General features: G+C 42.3%; 1 protein-coding gene across 1 annotated transcript in view; it reads right to left on the bottom strand.

Annotated features, from left to right (window-relative positions):
* The window catches only part of LOC136867150 (neuropeptides capa receptor), a 580021-nt gene that overhangs the window by 40666 nt on the left and 518191 nt on the right, over window positions 1-21164 (bottom strand). The window lies entirely within an intron of this gene.

Raw genomic sequence — 21164 nt, 5'->3', positions numbered from 1 at the left:
ATTACAATTAAAATCCTCTGACCCGGCCGGGAATCGAACCCGTGGTCGCCGGGTGACAGGCGGGCGCGTTTCCCCCTACACCGCGGGGCCGGTCTACAATGACCTTAAACAATATGAAGTGCAGCAAATTATTATCAAAAACCAGAAGAAATATCTTAAATACTGCTACGTTTCCTCTTATTAAGCCAAGTTAGTGAATTTTAACCAAATTCATTAAATAGGAATTACCGTAATCTCCTAGATACAGTATGTTTTAGATGTTTTGTTTTGATCTTAATTCATCCTCGGCATTAAAATGTAGGAACTTAGGTTCTTCCTTGTTAGTATAGTCTATGTTCTGAAATGTCAAAATTAATATTATAATATCCTAGATGTTTAGTTTTTAATCTTTACTTTATCTTCAGTATGGAAATGTATCTCAAGCTCTTTTATGTATTCTTGTTATCAGATTTTGTATACTAAATTGATACACTTAAGTTACGGTTACAGACAGTTACAGCCAAAGGGATCTACTTGTAATTAACTTTAAACAACACCTTTATGGAGGCGCGAATTCGCAGGAGTTGGTCCTGCTTTACGGCTGAATGCTATTCCTGAAGCCAACATTACAGTATATGAAGGAAAGTATTCACCATTGGGTATTTCTGTGGTGTGTTGTGTATAAATGAAGAGAAATATCTTGAGAATTAACCAGGCACAGATCAAATCCCTGTCCCGGCAGGGAATCGAACCCAGAACTCTCTGAACCAAGGGCCAGTACGTTGACCATTCAGCCAAGGAGCCAGACAATAATTCTATTGGTTTTATGTCCAAATAGCTACTTTTATGGTTTTTCGGAGATTCCAATATACTACGGATAAATACGTGGTCATACATTTTTGCCAGCGATAGCATTTTCCAAGTCCGCCTCTGTGGTGTAGTGGTTAGCGTGATTAGCTGCCACCCCCGGAGGCCCGGGTTCCATTCCCGGCTCTGCCACGAAATTTGAAAAGTGGTACGAGGGCTGGAACGGGGTCCACTCAGCCTCGGGAGGTCAACTGAGTAGAGGTGGGTTCGATTCCCACCTCAGCCATCCTGGAAGTGGTTTTCCGTGGTTTCCCACTTCTCCTCCAGGCGAATGCCGGGATGGTACCTAACTTAAGGCCACGGCCGCTTCCTTCCCTCTTCCTTGCCTATCCCTTCCAATCTTCCCATCCCTCCACAAGGCCCCTGTTCAGCATAGCAGGTGAGGCCGCCTGGGCGAGGTACTGGTCATACTCCCCAGTTGTATCCCTCGACCAAGAGTCTGAAGCTCCAGGACACTGCCCTTGCGGCGGTAGAGGTGGGATCCCTCGCTAAGTCCGAGGGAAAAACCGAACCTGGAGGGTAAACAGATGATGATGATGATGATAGCATTTTCCTATCCTGTAGTCGCTAAAAGATCGTCTGAGTTTCTGCGATGTTAAATATAAATAAATAAATAAATAAATAAATAAATTTGAAAATAAATAATTGTATCTTTCACTCCTTTGCCCTATCTAGTTCCTTTATTGGTGGTTTGCATTCTGTATGGGATTTAGTAATAAAAAGAACTTGCTCAGTTGTTAGCTAACTAATACCGAACAGACCTGTAGGGGTATTACATTGTTCGGGAGCTCGCTACTAATTGAGTTTCTTCACAGAATTGGATGGATGCTTGTGGACATCATTTCTTGTTATGCTAATGAATAACGCCTGGGCTTCAGGCAGCACTTCATTACGCTTGTGTCGATAAGGTTGCTTTTTTTTTTTTTGCTCTCCTTCGCCTTCAATCTGTTTTTCGAATACTTCTAATGAGAGATCCTGGGGAAGGGAGGTACAATGAAAAACGAGATGGTGAGGCAGACACATGTAACCGATAGGAAAAGCCAGGATGCTTGCAGTTTCTGTCATCTTGATGACAGTCATGCGACCGCTAGTTTGCGTGGATTCCCAACCAAACGGACGTGACTTATAACCTAAAAACACCCTTCCGGCAAGCAACTCAATATTGAAAACATCCTGGGGATAGGAGCTACGAATTTTAGGTAAATAAAATATAATATATAATCTATTTATTCCTGAAAATTGCAATCCTTTTCTTCATCATCATCATCATCATCATCTGTTTACCCTCCAGGTTCGGTTTTTCCCTCGGACTTAGCGAGGGATCCCACCTCTACCGCCTCAAGGGCAGTGTCCTGGAGCTTCAGACTCTTGGTCGGGGGATACAACTGGGGAGTATGACCAATACCTCGCCCAGGCGGCCTCACCTGCTATGCTGAACAGGGGCCCTGTGGAGGGATGGGAAGATTGGAAGGGATAGACAAGGAAGAGGGAAGGAAGCAGTCGTGGCCTTAAGTTAGGTACCATCCCGGCATTCGCCTGGAGGAGAAGTGGGAAACCATGGAAACCACTTCCAGGATGGCTGAGGTGGGAATCGAACCCACCTCTACTCAGTTGACCTTCCGAGGCTGAGTGGACCCCGTTCCAGCCCTCGTACCACTTTTCAAATTTCGTGGCAGAGCCGGGAATCGAACCCGGGCCTCCGGGGATGGCAGCTAATCACGCTAACCACTACACCACAGAGGCGGACGCAATCCTTTTCTTAATCGTCGTTATCCGGTCGATTAGATTAGCAGTTTGCCGGGCTGAGTGGCTCAGACAGTTGAGGCGCTGGCCTTCTCACCCCAACTTGGCAGGTTCGATATTGGCTCAGTCCGGTGCTATTTGAAGGTGCTCAAATACGTCAGCCTCGTATCGGTAGATTTATTGACTCGTAAAAGAACTCCTGCGGTACTAAACTCTGGCGCCTCGGCGTCCCCGAAAACCGTAAAAGTAGTTAGTGGCACGTGAGGCAAAAAACCATTATTAGATTAGCAGTTTGCCTTTTTCTACCACTACGAGCACTAATGTGAGGCAGTGCATTACTTCACTTAAGCCCTTATAAATACTTTCGGTGTGGACATTTTCCAACAAAATGAAAAGTGCTTATCAAGAAAACTTAAAATAAAGCACTGCAACACAGTAGTGAAACCAAAATGCCTTTATGCCAGCGAATGTCTAGCACTGAACTACAAGCTTGATAAATTAGAAATATTAGAAAAAAAAATTGTAAGGAAAATATTAGGTCCTCTAAGAATTGCAGAGTTTTGGAAATTAAGAAGTAACAATGAAATTTACCAGAACGTAGAAAACATATCAGAAACAATAAGAAAAAGGAGATTGCTATTTCTTGGACACATTTACAGAATGGATGACAATAGACTAACTAAACGAATCTTCAAGTACCTTTGGGAAAAGAATTCAACTACCACCTGGATTCAAGAAGTCAAGAAAGACCTGGAAAGGAACAACATACGAGAAGAAGAATTATTGGAAAGAAAGATTTTTAGGAAGAAAGTCTTACAAATGGAAGGATTCCAAGGGAGGAAGGAAAAGAAAACAGGCACAAAGTGGACTGAAGACAGGAAAAAGAAACACAGTGAAACAATGAAAGAATACTGGAAGAAAAGGAAAGAACAACTAAGGAGGAACAATTGAAATTGTAACGTGGTCCTTAGAAGGCCGGAACGCAAGAAGAAGAAGAAGAAGAAGAAGAAGAAGAAGAAGAAAACGCCTCAGGATATTGAACCAAGGAACACATTACAGAAAGAATTATGTAAATAAGTTAATTTGACTAGGATTTGAATAAAAAAAAGAGCAAAGAAACGGGCGATTTTAGGCTCTTTTTCCGTAACTGCATTTAGACCGGAAGTGATTTTGGAAATTTGTTTTTTATTTTAATAGAGCTATCCAAGACTCACAATTTGAAACCTTTCCGGGCCCTTTAGCCCTTCTACATTCGGCACAATTTGGAAAATTGCTTAATTTTACCTTTTTCGTTGTATGGGGATCCCTACTTCGTCTGCTGAGAAATGTGTCCAACATTAACATCGACATGCAATGAAGATGTTCTAATGCTGCGGTGCACCACTCCTGGGCAATATGTTCCTTTCGCGTCACCTGTTTACGTTTCTTCTAATACCGCACAGCAACTCTGGACGTCAGAGTTAAACTATCGTAAATGACGACATTTCACTAACTTTACAGGAGAGCAGAAAAGAGCTGCTGTCGCGCAAATTTTGCTGCCTTTAAGTCAAGTCGATTCGACAGTTCCGACCATGGTAAACTATCGTAGGAACCAACACTGTCCGCCTCTGTGGTGTAGTGGTTAGTGTGATTAGCTGCCACCCCCGGAGGCCCGGGTTCAATTCCCGGCTCTGCCACGAAATTTGAAAAGTGGTACGAGGGTTGGAACGGGGTCCACTCAGCCTCGGGATGTCAAATGTGTGCAGGTGGGTTTCATTCCCACATCAACCATCCTGGAAGTGGTTTTCCGTAGTTTCCCACTTCTCCTCCAGGCAAATGCCGGGATGGTACCTAACTTAAGGCCACGGCCGCTTCCTTCCCTCTTCCTTGTCTATCCCTTCCAATATTCCCATCCTCCTAAAGGCCTCTGTTCAACATAGCAAGTGAGGCCGCCTGGGCGGGGTACTGGTCATTCTTCCTCGTTGTATCCCGGATTCAATGTCTCACGCTCCAGGACACTGCCCTTGAGGCGGTAGAGGTGGGATCCCTCGCTGAGTCTGAGGGAAAAAATCGACCCTGGAGGGTAAACAGATAAAGAAGAAGAACCAACACTTATTATTATTATTATTATTATTATTATTATTATTATTATTATTATTATTATTATTATTATTATTATGATTATTATTATTATTATTTGGTTTACGACGCTCCGACACAGATATGTCTTATAGCGACGATAGGATAGAAAATGCGTAGGAGTGGGAAGGAAGCGGTCGTGGCTTTAATTAAGCTACAGCCCCAGCACTTGCCTGGCGTGAAAATGGGAAACTATGGAAAACCATCTTCAGGGCTGCTGACAGTGGGATTCGAACGCACTATCTCCCGGATGCAAGCTCACAGCTGCGCACCCCCTAACTGCACGACAAAGTCGCCCGGTAAGAGCCAGTACAATAAGGGGTACGGCAGATGGCATAAGGTTGAATTGTCGTATGATCAGCGATCACTTACATTGTTTATCCCTGAGTTATCCTCGCACATACCATACTGTTATACGACTTATGTTCATTCCTGTGAAACATACAATAGTATACCCATAAGAAGACAGGACCAAAACAAGTCACCTACGATAAAAAACCTCAAAATTGTCGTTTGGCATGTACGACAGCCTACCTCTGAGGTCCAGGATTATTCTGTTGTGACGCGTGCAGGTACAGGACAGAGCTGATCTCGTGGCCGGTAGTTTGAAGGGGTGTACAAAATCAACTAATTCATCGAATGTCTACAAGAATTGAAGCTTACTACTGCTCCCTTGTTAGTACAATAAGTGCCTTTGGAGCTGATTACAATTTACAGTCCTAATTTGTGCGCAGAACAATACGTTCACTTCTATTAAAATGCCAAGTAAAATCGGCCGGTAACTGTTTGAATCTGTGCGAGACTGACCTCTTCCTCCTCATCTACTAACGTTATCTTTTCACTGTAGCCACACAGGCTCATTTTGGTTGTGGCCCGGGTTTAAAGACCGGATACCCTTCTTGACGCCCAGTGACCTTTCAAGTGAAAATTCCAACCTAGGATCGATCAGGATTCAAACTTCGGCCGTCCGGGTGGAAAACTAGCAACTAACCCACTGCACTAATCACGTCCCCTTTCTCATCATTTATTCATCACTCCTGGATATAATCGTAAAATTTAAAAATTAAGAGAAGAAAACTCTTCTTCAAAACAAAAAACAAACCCCGTGGCACTACAGCTGAGGCGGGCCTTGGCCCACCGAGCCGCCGCTGCTCATCCCGAAGGCCTGCAGGTTGAGGTGACGCATGGTCAGTGCAACTATTCTTCTCGGCTATCTCACCGCCAGATAGCTCCTCAGTTGTTATCACGTAGGCTGAGTGGACCTCGAACCAACCCTCGGAACCAGATAAAAATCCCTGATCTGGCCGAGAATAGAACCCGGGGCATCCGGGTGACAGGCAGGCATGCTACCCCAAACCGCGGGGCCGGAAAACCTCTTCTTCAAATTTACTAAATCCGCTGAGGTGTAATATACTGGTTTTAAGGAGGGAAATATCAAATCCATCACGTCAGAATTAATTTTCATTTCCTCTCACCTTTGTACAGTCTGCCCTGAAATTTAGCGGATTCGTCTTAAGCTTAGTGCACTGCGCAGTCCCCATGCTTGGTGACCTGGCTAGTGCTCCAGCTAATTGAATTCTATCTTGATCGGACATTCTAAGTCGGAATTTTCCTGAGAGGCAAATGACACCTCCATTACACTCCCGCATCACAGTCAGCATCATGTGGTCACCTACCCGAGAATATAACTTACCTCATGTTGCTTGGCGGTAGGGATCTCATGCGATCCGGTGTTTCAGACAACATTGACATTGGCTAATGCGTGGCTTAAAAGATGAGAATCTTAAACAAAGGTGGTCAATGGCGTGATACCGAGAAAATTCCGCCCATAGCAAGTGTTATTGCACAACAGGGTGACAACGTTTCTCAACTAATTCAGTACATACACTGAGTGGCCAAACGTCATGGGAAGACCCTGAATGTGATGTTAATAGGGAGTTGATTCTCCGCGAGCCCTCAAAACGGCAGCAATACGGCGAGGCATCGACTCTACAAGGTGTTGGAATCGTTTTGGGGGATGTGGACCCACGCACCTTGTACTGCTACCCAGAATTGGTCTTGTGTAGTTGGTACGGGGTTCATAAAGCGTACACAAGTATCGACATCATCCCATAAATGCTCGAATGGATTAAGATCGGGGGATCTGGAGGGCCAATCCATGGCCGTAACTTCACTGGAGTGCTCCTCCAACCACCTGCATGCCACCACAGAGTGATGACATGATGCATTGTCCTGCTGGAACATTGCATCTCCATCACGGTAACTCAAGGCCAGAAAGGGATGAAAATGGTCTGAAGGAATGTAACATAACGTGCCTGTCAGCGTTCCCTGCAGCTGGACAATGGGGCCTAATTGCGACCATGAGAACGCCGACCAGACCATAACTCAGCCACTTCCCGCCTGGACATAACCTTGTTGACACGCATGATCCATAGCTTCAGGGGGCACACGACACATTCTTTGCGCGTCCATCAGCTCGATACAACTGGAGCCGGGATTCATCGGACCATACCATTCCACACGCCGCTACTGTTCCGTGGTCCATTGCCGATGTTCGCGGGTTCATGCACGTAGTTGAGCTCTGTGTCGATGTGTGAGCAAAGGAACACGAGTTGGTCGTCGGCTGGTGAAGCCTATGCGGTGCACTTGCCTCCTTACAGTCCTGGTAGAAATGGGTTCCTGACTCCCAACATTACATGGCCGGTGATCTGGCTCACAGTAGTTCGTTGAGCGCCCAGTATGGTTCTGCGTAGGCGACATGATCTCCGTTCGTTAAACACCTGAGGTCTTCCCGTACAGCGGTTTACGCGGGTGGTAACATTCTCTTTGCGATATTGAAGATCCACCCTCGACACTGTTGAATGCACCGATGGTACTTGGTATCTCTCTTCTTGACCTTGTAACCAATAGCACCACTCGAAAACAATTTAATGCGCCACCAATTACAGAAAATATAAGAGAAAGCCAGCTTCGCTGGTTAGGGCATCCTAAGGGTGGTACCCTCCAGTTGCCAAAACTGTTTACCACCTGGAAATCGAAGGCTAGCGACTGTGTGAGTGGCCTAAGCATGGGTGGAAAGACAACATTCCTAAGGAATTATTACTTAGGGTTAACCGGTTTTGCATTTTCAGTTTCATACACTGTATATTCTAACGCTGTAACTACGTCTTTGAGTTGGATTTCCGGTCAATTCAGTAATCTTTGCCAATTAGCTAACTACTCCTTCTCCTGGTAAATGTATCAAGTTGATATAAATGATTATTTTCAGTTCTATATTTTCCTTTCATTTTCGTTGAAGTTTGAATATAAGTACGTGGAAGTAGAGTGAGAAATTAGACTGCAATCTTCCTGATGCAACACAGATTTGTCACATTTTAACAGTGAAATTTCGTTGGGCACAAGTGTGCCACTCATACTTTTATCTATTTTTGGTTAAGAATTCATATTGGCGTTGGTCATTTAGTGCTGACAATGATCCTTTCTGTGTGTACTGTCTTACTTTACTCATGATTTTATCTGAAATGATTTTCAGACGTTGGTCGTAAGTTTCATACCTTTTGTGAGCTGTAGGAAAGAAATATTCGTTCATCTAGGGTATCCGTAGTTGTTGCGCTCCTCCTGATGGTGATAATGAAGATGATGGCGATGATGATTCTAATTTAATTAGGTTGTTTCTTTTTAGGTGTAATCTGTTGTTATATGATTTCCTTTTCGGGTATTTTCTAATTTTTAAAATGAATGAATTAGTTCGACAGACCGAAGAACCTAACAGTCATAAATTTACTGAGGCGAAACTGAAAAGAAATGGCTTTCACCATAACAAAAAATTCATAGATGAAGTAATTGGTAGGAAACCTACTTGTTTAGCAAAATGAAGATATCCTGTGAACCAGTGTAAATGGAGAGCGCCCAGATTCCTCTTGAGAAGAAAAAAAAAAGAGAACACAACGAAATAAAAATAATAGAGACCGAGTGAGTTGGCCACGCGGTTAGGGGACGCGTAGCTGTGAGCTTGCATTCGGGAGATGGTGTGTTCGAAACCCACCGTCGACAGCCCTGATGAGGATTTTCCGTGGTTTCTCATCTTCACACCAGTCAAATGCTGGGGCTGTACCTTAATTAATCCCACGGTCACTACGTTCCCAATCCTAGCCCTTTCCGATTCTTAACAAACCAAACCCCATGGCAATACAGCCCTTTAAGGGCCTTGGCCTTCCAAGCGACCGCTGCTCTGCCCGAAGGCCTGCAGATTGCGAGGTGCCGTGTGGACAGCACGACGATTCCTCTCGGCCGTTATTCTTGGCTTTCGAGACCGTTTCCGATTCTTGTGTCGCCGAAAACCTTCGATGTGGTAGTGAGACGTTATACCACTAGACAATAAAAAGATAATAGACGTTAATAATAATAATAATACTAATAATAATAATAATAATAATAATAATAATAATAATAATAATAATAATTGTACCGGGCGGTACACCTCCACGCCGCTAATTCAAACTTTGCGCCAGTTGAAAACCCTCTGCTGGAGGAAGTCCGAACTTTATCTAATGTATTAATTTTCAAGTTACCCAGAATATGTCACTACTTGGAAATTTTGAAGTTTCTGAACTGGGTCGTTTTCGACGTATTTTTGTTTTGCTTGTAGTAAGAAGTGTGAACTTTCTCTTCTAGAGGACACTACTGAAGAACTACTATAGTGCACCCTAGTGCAAGGTGAAAGAACTGTTTTTTTTGGAGAAATTTTTATTTCAAAAGTTTGTTTCTTGTTAAATTTCTTTCTGGTATTGTTTAAGTTGGCTGTATACCCCTTTCTTTCCCATTGTTTTGAATTTAGCCAATCCCGAATTTTTTTAATTAATTTATGACCAATAAGGTGTTTCTTCTTCAAATTGGATATGCTGCTTAACCCTAACCAATAAATGATTGTGGGCGGGTGTTTTCTTTCCTGAAACGCCTCGAACTTTCCGCGAGAGTATATAAACTGCTGATTTTCGGGTCTCCGCGCCACTTCTGTACCATCTTTCAGTGTGTAAAGTACATAGCAGGGGGCGGGAAGCGCCTCTTTCTTCGGACAGCACTTCAACAACCAGGTAATGGCCGTATAATAACTTCTTTTCTTGCTAGCTCAGCAGTTTAACTCTCGGGGCGGGTCCGAAGCTTTTCCACCATGTAACTTTTCCCTAAAATGTAAAGACTCTTAGTATCTATTCTCTTTTATGCTACATATTGGGATAGAGAGTGCTTAACCCTCTCGAGCTCCCACTCATATTGTTTTGAGGTGAACTTACCTTTTCACAACCAATTCTTCTTTAATGTAATGTAAATTGTTTCCTTCTAAAGTCACCTCGTTAGTATGGGATTAGCCCTTGCATTTGTGGCCTAGAGCCAGATTAGGTTTTAAAATAAATATATTAGGAGTGCAGTTCGCCTCCTCTCACATTGGTATTTTAGAGGCCATGTAATTATCCTTTTCTCGCGTAATAGGCCTCAGTAGGTTGGGTATTTTACCCCTGTGTTTACGTCCTTAGAGGACAGCTTGAAGGTCGAGTTAGGTGTGGCCTTTTGATAGGCTTAAAACTTTGAGAGCGGATCGCTCTTTTGGAATTTGTTTCTGCGTGCCTCTAGGAGGTCTTACTGTGTAATTTGGAGCAAGTGCTCCTGGGCATGATTGGGGTTTTCTGCCCCTTTGTTAAACCTTATGTACATGTAAGCTTGGGCTAACTGCTCAAGAATTGTGAGTTCGGGGCTCGAAGCCCAAAGCCTGTAAATACTGTTGTTGCTCTTTTGTTGCCTTGCTACTCTGTACCTTCCATGCTTGTTATTTCTTGATTTTGAAAAGAGAATATAACCTTGTTAAATTTTACATTAACTTTAATTTCGTAGTTTGAGACCCGTTCACCCCCGCACCTTCTTTCACCTCTACCTACCACAAAAATACGGTAACAACAACAACAACAACAACAACAATAATAATAATAATAATAATAATAATAATAATAATAATAATAATACTAATAATAATTTGGGCATGTAAACCAAGTATTGTCAGTTAGATTACAGGACAGAAGGTTGGTACATTCACGTACCGCTAAGGAATTTTGTGCGTTATTCATTCAGTTGCCGGCCCCGTGGTGTAGAGGCAGCGTGCCTGTCTCTTACCCGGAGGCCCCGGGTTCGATTCCCGGCCAGGTCAGAGATTTTTACCTGGACCTGAGGGCTGGTTAGAGGTCCACTAAACCTACGTGATTAGAATTGAGGAGCTATCTGATGGTGAGATAGCGGCCCCGGCCTCGAAAATCAAGAATGACGGCCGAGAGGAATCGTCGTGCTGACCACACCACACCTCGCAATCTGCAGGCCTTCGGTCTGAGCAGCGGTCGCTTGGTAGGCCAAGGCCCTTCAAGGGCTGTAGTGCCAAGGTGGGGGTGGAGGTGGGGATTCATTCAGTTACCACGAGAAAGGGAGTAAAAGGGAGGTCATAGCAAGAAGAATCCAAATTGGGTATACCCATCCAAGAACATAATAGTTAATCTCATTCTATATAAAAGGCATGCAAGAAACGTTTAATCAATGAATATTCAAGATAAATATTATAATTAAGTGGTCCGCCTATTCGATACACAGATGCACACTTACCTCGGTAGAAGTGAGTCCTTCTCCGCACATCGGGGCCAATAATAAGGAATAAAATTATATCCATTACCACACAGAACTTTACCATCACGGCCCCGATCTGACTTTAAATCCTGAAGCATTTAAATTTTAGTATACCATCTAAGGAATGCTTATTAAGTTTCAACAAATCTTTCACCAAGGAATAAAAATCAAGTGTGCTATTTACAAGAAATGATATTTTAAGATTTTATAAGCTAAACTGGTATTTTCCAAGAACATCAACAAGAGAAATATGGACAATTTAACTATTTTACCTGTCTTATGACTTACAATTTTAACAAAATTTGAAGATCTTATTTTAAATTGTCAAAAATTTTAATGTGTCTTTCCAATTTTAATATTTATTTCTGATATATTAATATTAATTTATCATTAGCTGATGATGTCCCTTAGGGGACGAAATATGTCCTAGATATTAATAAATTATATATTATATTGAATAGGCGGACCGCTTAATTATAATATTTAAGTTTATCTTGAATATTCATTGATTGATTATACTCAATACGGGATTAGTATTACTTGAAATGAAGCTGTTAAAGCTTATCGATTGTAGAAACGTTTAATCAAAAGAGGTAATAATAAATTGAGCAAAGGCCTAATATAACAAGATGCAATGTATTAAAAATATGATAGAGAATCCAATGACCATTTTTGAGTGCAACCTACCAAGTTATAGCTGCCCAATTTGACAGAGGATAAGGCCAATCCAAATTGCGGCCGGTGAGAAGGAAAGATTAAATTACAACAGACAAAAGAAGATTATATGTTGATAAACCGAGCCACAATGAATTAGAAGTGAACAGGATTCCGAGGGAAACACTCTCCTTTTGACGTTAAAGCAATACAAGAAGGTTCAAACCCCGAATAGCAATGCAAAGAAGGGTGAACATTTCAAAATACTCGTATGTTATTACCGTCTGGAGAAAAGACAATGAATTTTACCTACATTATTTAACAATAGAAATAAAGGCTCGAGCTTAAAATTGCACTATATTAAAATAATGTCTGTCAACCAGGAGGGGAAATCATGAGGTTGCTTCTTAAGCAGTAGTTTTCAGTATTTCCTTCCTTCTTCGTCCATCAGCCATTCTCCAACCCATCTGTCTTATTCGATGATCACAAGTGTTATGATTATACCTCGGATTTTTAGGTGGTAATAGGTTAGAATGCAAAGTAATTTGGTTGGTAGGAAGTGTGATGCAACCCGTTGTACCGCAGTGTAGGAAGAGTAGCATAAATTCAGGGAGTTCTATAGGCTGTACCCCTAATATCTATGCAAATCTCAGAACATAACAGTTGTACAGTGTAGGGTATACTTGTTACTGGCTTAAGTAAGTTTGCATTCTAGCCTATCAGTACCTAATAATCCGGACTCTAGTATGATACACAGCGAATGACACACCACATTAATATAGCTAGCTGCAATGGTGTTATGATCAGGCACTGTTTTGGAGGGTTACCAACCTAGGACATGAAACTTATGTCGGATGTTAGTTTAAGTGATCTACACTAGGTGACACGAAGTGCAAGAGGTGTTGCCTAATTCAGAGGGAGATCAAGTTACAATCTCACTTTCTGTAAGAACCTGAAACTGGGCGTTATATTATGTTCTACCTAGAGCGAAGTGAAATCCATATCAGAACGAAACGCGATGGTAAGCGTCAAGAGAGCTATATAAAAGAAGTAACTCTTCGGGAAGGAGTGAAGACGATGTTTTGAACAAACTGCCGTTAGATTGAATGCCTCTGTAGAAGAATAAGGATAATTTTGAAAGAGAATATTCAGCTAAGACAAAATTAAATGTCTAAGATTTCTTTAATCTGTTGTAAATTTATGAATAAGGTGGATGATATATTGATGACGACAATAATAATAATAATAATAATAATAATAATAATAATAATAATAATAATAATAATAATAATAATAATAATAATAATAATAATTGTACCGGGTGGTACACCTCCACGCCGCTAATTCAAACTTTGCGCCAGTTGAAACTCCTCTACTGGAGGAAGTCTGAATTTTATCTACTGTGTTAATTCTCAAGTTTCTAAGATGTCCCTACTTGTAAATTTTGAAGTTTCTGAACTGGGTCGTTTTCGATGTATTTTTGTTTTGCCTGTAGTAAGAAGTGTGGACATTCTCTTCCAGATGGCACTACTGAAGGACTACAATTATGCACCCTAGTGCGAAGTGAAAGAACTGTGTTTTTGGAGAAATTGTGCGTTCATAAGTTTGTTCTTTGTTAAATTTATTTCAGTCATTGTTTAAGTTGGCAATATTAACCCTTTCTTTCCGCCAGTTTTGGATTCGACCAATAAGGAATTTCTGTAATTAATTCTCCACCAATAATGTGTTTCTTCTTCATCTAGTGTAGGGGTTTTCGTTGTTAGCCAATAAAATGATTGTGGGCGGGTGTTCTCATTCCTGAAACGCCTCGAACTTTCCACGAGGGTATATAAACTGCTGACTTTCGGGTCTCCGGGCCACTTCAGTAACATCTATCAGTGTGTAAAGTACGTAGCAGGGGGCGGGAAGCGCCTCTTTCTTCGGGCAGCAGTTCAAACACCAGGTAATGGCCTTTTAATAACTTCTTTTCGTGCTAGCTCAGCAGTTTAACTCTCGGGGAAGATCCGAAGCCTTTTACCATGTAACTTTCCCCTAAAATGTAAAGACACTTGGTATCATTCTATCTTTTTAAACTACATATTGGGATAGAGAGTGCTTAACCCTCTCGAGCTCCCACTCATATTGCGTTGAGGTGACCTTATTTTCACAACTGTTTCTTCCTTAACGTAATGTAAATTGTCTCCTTCTATAAGTCACCTCTTTAGTATGAGATTAGCCCTTGCATTAGTGGCCTAGTGCCAGGTAGGTTTTAGTAAAGTATATTAGGAGTGCAGTTTTGCCTCCTCTCAAGTTGGTATTGTGGAGGCCATGTAATATTTCTGTTTCTTCACTGAATAGGCCTCAGTAGGTTGGGTATTTTTATCCCTGTGTATATGTCCTTGGAGGACAGCTTGAACGTGGAGTTTGGTATGCCCTTTGATAGGCTTGAACTTAAGAGCGGGTGGCTCTTTCTTAAAATTTGGTTCTGCGTGCCTCGAGGAGGCTTTACTGTGTAATTGGGAGCAAGTGCTTCTGGGCATGATTGGGGTTTTCTGCCCTTTTGTCGAATCTTGTATTTGGGTAAAGTTGGGCTAATTGCTCAAGAATTGTGAGTCCGGGGCTCGAAGCCCCAATTCTGTAAAAACTGTAATTGTACATTCTTAAATTGTTGATATTCAACTGTGTTTCTGTTATTCTTGTTATTTCTTGATCTTGATAAGAAAATATAACCTTGTAAAATTTTATCTTAACTTTAATTTCGTATTTTGAGACCTGTTCACCCCCGCACCTTCTTTCACCTCTGCACATCCACAAAACTCGGTAACAAGTGGTAGCAGAGCGTGGTTGAATGGGTCTCAATTTAGCCACCTTTTGACGGCTAATCATTGCTTTGATTTGAACTCTAACAATTTTCTCAGTTGCTGGAATTTTTGTTTATTTGCCTTTCTCAAAAATTTTCTCTCATCATGTCCGGCCCTCGCGAGGTTCTCCATCCTTTCTATTTGCGTAAAGAGGAATTAATTTTTGAATTATCTCTCAGAAACGTTCAATCTAGAGGCACGGTTGCAGTCGATTCCAATAAGCTAAAAGATTCCCTTGATTTACCTATTACCATCCCGACTTTGGGAGAAAGAGAGAGATTGACGATGCTCTCTCCACGATCAATGACAATACTACTGAGCTAGCATCGGTAGTTAGTTTTTTTGAAGTAAGTGATCCATCTCCTAATCAACTCAAAAGAGTACAGGCTAGGTTGTACCACTTTTATAATAGGGTATGTGATCTATTGTCTCTGAAGTTAAATGACGTTCAGGGTAAGGAAGCTAGCGCCCTTGCCGAAAACTTGTCCCAAATGTCTAGTAAAGTTAGTCCGTTGTTATCTGGACCTGCCATCCATAAAGTCGACCAACCTATGGTAGTAAATATTGTTAGTGGGGAGGATTCTTCGAAAGAGGAAGGAAGTAGTACTGAGGCGACAACCCAACGTACATCTGCCCCATCAGAAAATATGTCAGATCGTCGCAAGTCCATTCCACCCTTTGTGTTAAATAATGCTCCTTCCGAATCTGCTTCTCCGCCACTTAGGTCCCTTCCTACTACGTCCCCGGGTTTCAGCAGTTTGCCCATTAGCAATGTTGCTTAGAGTTATCTCTAAGTTTTCGGTTAACTCTACCAGTGACGTAATTGCATTTTACGGTTCTTAGTTGAGTTTCAGGACCATGCTCTTGTTTTTTCTCTTTCTCCGTGTCAAATGTTACAGATAATTTATCCCTATGCAATTGGTGTTCTCTCGGACAAAATTGTTAGAGCAATAGCGGAACAGTCAACCATTGAAGACTTTCATGCACACCTTCTTGCAAATTTCATTCCTGCTCGTGCGAGGTCATCCCAGATTCAGAAGTACTATTATCGTGTACAGCGGTTGGATGAAAACTTGGCAGATTTCATCCAAGATATTAAGTTCTATACCGGGGTGTTCGCTCTTCATTTTCCTGAAGAGCAGATTGTACAGGCTATTGTAGAAGGTATTTCACCACCTTACCGATCATATTTGTGTTTTGCGTCGCGTCCACAAACTTTCGCTGAGCTAGAAGCTATGGCTGTATCGGCTGAAGGAGTTAGATACGCCGATTCCTTGCGTGTCGCGAAAGAACCCCCTCCCTCTTTTAGTAATCCTCGGCCTCCACCTCGCCGACCAGTCACACCCCGTAAATGTTATGCTTGCGGGTCGCCTGACCATCTTCGCAATAAATATCCATTGATCAAATCGAGTAGGACAAATAGTGGAGCAGGTTCATCACAAGGCTGTTTTAAATGCGGCGCGTTCTTCCATATTGCCAAGAACTGCCCTAATACCAACAGCACCCCCTCGTGCTCAACTTCGGGTGCAACTTCCAAAAACAATCAAAAGTGACTAGTGGCTTTGGCTGAGTCGACTAATCCATCTTCCCGAGGCTCAGCCCCTGGTAAACAGGTCGAAAATTCAGAGAAAATTCAGTCTTCGAATTTATCTTTGGAATGCCCTAAAGAATGTCTTAGGATTGCGGCGGATACCCCCGCACCTGTGCCTTTTCTCAAAATTGAGTTAAATAATGAGCCTATAACTGCTCTTTTAGATTCAGGCAGTGTTTGTTCTATTGTTTCGAATGAATAGTATTCGAAATTGAAATCTATTTGTAAAGTTCCTGACCATTGTTCATCTTCTGTTCAATATGTTTCGGCTAATTCTTCTCCATTAGAAATTTTAGGCTCCTTATATGTCAAAATTCGTATTTTTAAATTTACTTGGAAAGTTAAATTGTTTGTGGCCAAGCACTTGTCTTGCCCCATAATATTGGGAGCTGACTTCATTTCTCACACTGGTCTAGTGCTCGACCTTCAGAGTAAGTCGTGCACATTTAAATTTGCTTCCAATTGTAAAATCCCCTTGTTAAAGTGTAATTCTGTATCATGTTCATCTATCTCGCCTACCCAGGATGAGATGTTGTTAGACCTTAGACATCTACCTGAGGAGCAGGCTGATAGTATTTGCAAGTTGTGTCAGTCGTTTTCAGAGGTGTTCTCTGATACTCTTGGTGTTACTGACCTTATTGAATACAAAATTGAGGTCACGGATTCGATTCCTGCCCGTTTTCCACCTTATAGGCTATCTCCACCTAAAATGAAGCCTCTGAAAGAAATCATTGATCAAATGTTAAAGGATGGTATTATTCGGCCCTCTAAGTCAGCGTATTCTTCACCTATTTTTCTAGTCCCGAAACCCCAAGGTGGCTTCAGGTCGGTCATTGACTATAGGGCTCTCAATCGGAAGGTGGTGTTACAATCTGTGCCCCTTCCTGACCTTCATTCTTGTTTTTCATGGTTTCGTAAAGCTAAATTCTAAACCATCTTGGATTTGAATCAGGCTTATAATCAAATTCCCCTAGCTGAAGAGTCTAAACATCTTACAGCGTTTGCCACGGATTGGAATTTGTATGAATACAACCGCGTGCCTTTCGGGCTCCCCACGGGAGCAGCTGTACTCACTAGACTGCTAGATAGGGTCTTCTCCGACATCAAATTCGAGTACTTTTATTACTATCTTGATGATGTCGTCGTATTTTCGGAGACATTTGAAGAACATCTAGATCATCTGCGAGAAGTTCCCAATCGCCTTCGTAAGGCTGGGTTAACTGTGAAGTTGTCCAAGGTCGCCTTCGCTAAGCCTTCAATGTCATTCCTAGGGCATATTGTCTCGCCCGATGGTGTTGCTGTCGGTCATTCTAGAACACAGGCCATCCGTGATTTTAAACCTCCCAAGGACATCAAAGGGATCGCCAGGTTCATTGGTATGGTGAATTTCTTCAGGAAGTTTATCCCTAACTTCGCTAATAGAGCGGCGCCCTTGAACCTTCTCCGTGGGAAAGGCATCAAATTTGAGTGGGGACCTTCTCAACAAGCCGCTTTTGAAGATCTTAAATTAGCTCTCTGTAATGCCCCTGTTCTGGCTATGCCCGATTTCTCCAAAAAATTCATCGTCCAAACCGACGCGTCGTCGTCGGCGGTAGCTGCAGTCCTTCTTCAAGAGACTGAACTAGGGAGGCGACCCATCGCCTATGCATCTAGGACTCTATCGGCTCAAGAAGCCAAGTATTCCATCTATGAGCTCGAAGGTTTGGCAGTCTTATTTGCCTTAGAAAAGTTCCGTCTCTATCTGGAACATGTCAAATTCGACCTGGAGACGGATAATCAAGCCTTAAGCTGGGTCTTAGGTAGGCCGCGTCGTACTGGTCGTATAGCCCGTTGGGCCATCCGAATTTCTGCCTACCAATTTGACTTGAGGCATATCAGAGGTACTGAAAATGTTGTTGCAGACGGACTCAGCCGTATGTTTTCCAACGACGTTGAGACCCATGAACCGGTCGATAGTTCATCACCTCCCGAGTCCATATTATCTGAGGTTAATGCCATCTTAACAGATGCTCCCATGCTCTTTAGGGACATTGAGAAATACCAACGTGAAGATCCGACGCTGGCTCCGATAATGGAAACCCTTTCTTCTGGGGAACACGTCGTCCCTTATGTACTGAGGAATGGAGTTTTATGTTGCCCTTCGAGGCATGATAATATGATGAAAGTTGTCGTTCCAGCTGTTCCTGTACCTATGATCTTTAAGTACTATCATGAGACCCCATATGTCACAGGTGAAACCGGTGTAATTTCTGTGCTAACTTGCTTCATATAATTTTGAAAGAAATATGAAGGTTATATTTTTATTTGAGAGGTTTCACTTTTAAGGCCTTCTGCCCTTGGAATCTGTTTCCCTGTATGTAAGCAGTTTTGTTAGCCTTCCCCGACCAGTTAAACTGCCATCCTGTCCTTGCCATGGCCATTACCAGGCTCCCGTCTCCTGCACAACAACACACAGTTGCTTTTAAATGAAATAAATATTTCTACGCCGCTGGCCCCTCAGTTCCACCACAATGAATGTACCCTAAAATCATTCTGGTCCAACAAAATTCTGCCGCCGAGCTTTAATGTTTCAGTGCTCCCGCAGGAGCGCGGCGCTGTACCACCCCTGAGGTGGGGTAAGGGCCCGCCCCTCTCCAGTGAGGCCAACCAGTGTACGGCGAGCCGGAGTCCTCCTCCCGGCCAAGGCTGATGTGTTGCGTACAACCTGCTACTCGCCCGCGACCTGTATGTTCGCCGCGGGCGCGGCGTGTTTCAACTCCACTACTCCTCTCATAGTGCGGGCGAGCGGTATCTCAGGGTACTTAAGGGGTCCGAGCGGCCTCCTCTGGACACAAGCAGCAGCGGCCGGTCTGGCCGTCTAACTTAGTCAACCTTGAATATATATTTAATCAGCTACATGGACATTTAATATCAACTTTACTACTATTTTTGAATTCAACGACAATATCTGGTGGACTTAGAAAATTTTTCTCGACTTTCAAGAATTAAAGGTTTTTCCTTCTGAATTCAACTTCTACAACCACAAAGACATTACATCAATAGTAACCAAACAATTTTGAAACTGGATCCAATTATTTTAAGAAAACTTGTTCGTAAATACTTCCGCAATTAACTTCTATATCAACATCATAACTTGGACCTTATTTCGAAACAAAAGTTTATGTTCTTCTGTGTTACCCCTTGGAGGGATTTGGGGGGGGGGGGAGGTCTGTACCGGGTGGTACACCTCCACGCCGCTAATTCAAACTTTGCGCCAGTTGAAACTCCTCTACTGGAGGAAGTCTGAACTTTATCTACTGTGTTAATTCTCAAGTTTCTCAGAAGATGTCCCTACTTGTAAATTTTGAAGTTTCTGAACTGGGTCGTTTTCGATGTATTTTTGTTTTGCCTGTAGTAAGAAGTGTGGACATTCTCTTCCAGATGGCACTACTGAAGGACTACAATTATGCACCCTAGTGCGAAGTGAAAGAACTGTGTTTTTGGAGAAATTGTGCGTTCATAAGTTTGTTCTTTGTTAAATTTCTTTCAGTCATTGTTTAAGTTGGCAATATTAACCCTTTCTTTCCGCCAGTTTTGGATTCGACCAATAAGGAATTTCTGTAATTAATTCTCCACCAATAATGTGTTTCTTCTTCATCTAGTGTAGGGGTTTTCGTTGTTAGCCAATAAAATGATTGTGGGCGGGTGTTCTCATTCCTGAAACGCCTCGAACTTTCCACGAGGGTATATAAACTGCTGACTTTCGGGTCTCCGGGCCACTTCAGTAACATCTATCAGTGTGTAAAGTACGTAGCAGGGGGGAAGCGCCTCTTTCTTCGGGCAGCAGTTCAAACACCAGGTAATGGCCTTTTAATAACTCCTTTTCGTGCTAGCTCAGCAGTTTAACTCTCGGGGCAGATCCGAAGCCTTTTACCATGTAACTTTCCCCTAAAATGTAAAGACACTTGGTATCATTCTATCTTTTTAAACTACATATTGGGATAGAGAGTGCTTAACCCTCTCGAGCTCCCACTCATATTGCATTGAGGTGAACTTATTTTCACAACTGTTTCTTCCTTAACGTAATGTAAATTGTCTCCTTCTATAAGTCACCTCTTTAGTATGGGATTAGCCCTTGCATTAGTGGCCTAGTGCCAGGTAGGTTTTAGTAAAGTATATTAGGAGTGCAGTTTTGCCTCCTCTCAAGTTGGTATTGTGGAGGCCATGTAATATTTCTGTTTCTTCACTGAATAGGCCTCAGTAGGTTGGGTATTTTTATCCCTGTGTATATGTCCTTGGAGGACAGCTTGAACGTGGAGTTTGGTGTGGCCTTTGATAGGCTTGAACTTAAGAGCGGGTGGCTCTTTCTTAAAATTTGGTTCTGCGTGCCTCGAGGATGCTTTTCTGTGTAATTGGGAGCAAGTGCTTCTGGGCATGATTGGGGTTTTCTGCCCTTTTGTCGAATCTTGTATTTGGGTAAAGTTGGGCTAATTGCTCAAGAATTGTGAGTCCGGGGCTCGAAGCCCCAATTCTGTAAAAACTGTAATTGTACATTCTTAAATTGTTGATATTCAACTGTGTTTCTGTTATTCTTGTTATTTCTTGATCTTGATAAGAAAATATAACCTTGTTAAATTTTATCTTAACTTTAATTTCGTATTTTGAGACCTGCTCACCCCCGCACCTTCTTTCACCTCTGCACATCCACAAAACTCGGTAACAATAATAATAAT

The sequence above is a fragment of the Anabrus simplex genome, chromosome 3 (assembly GCF_040414725.1).
Source record: "Anabrus simplex isolate iqAnaSimp1 chromosome 3, ASM4041472v1, whole genome shotgun sequence".
Classification (NCBI taxonomy): Eukaryota; Metazoa; Arthropoda; class Insecta; order Orthoptera; family Tettigoniidae; genus Anabrus; species Anabrus simplex.
Note: the sequence above shows the minus strand (reverse complement) of the source record. Positions and strands in the feature narration are given on the sequence as shown.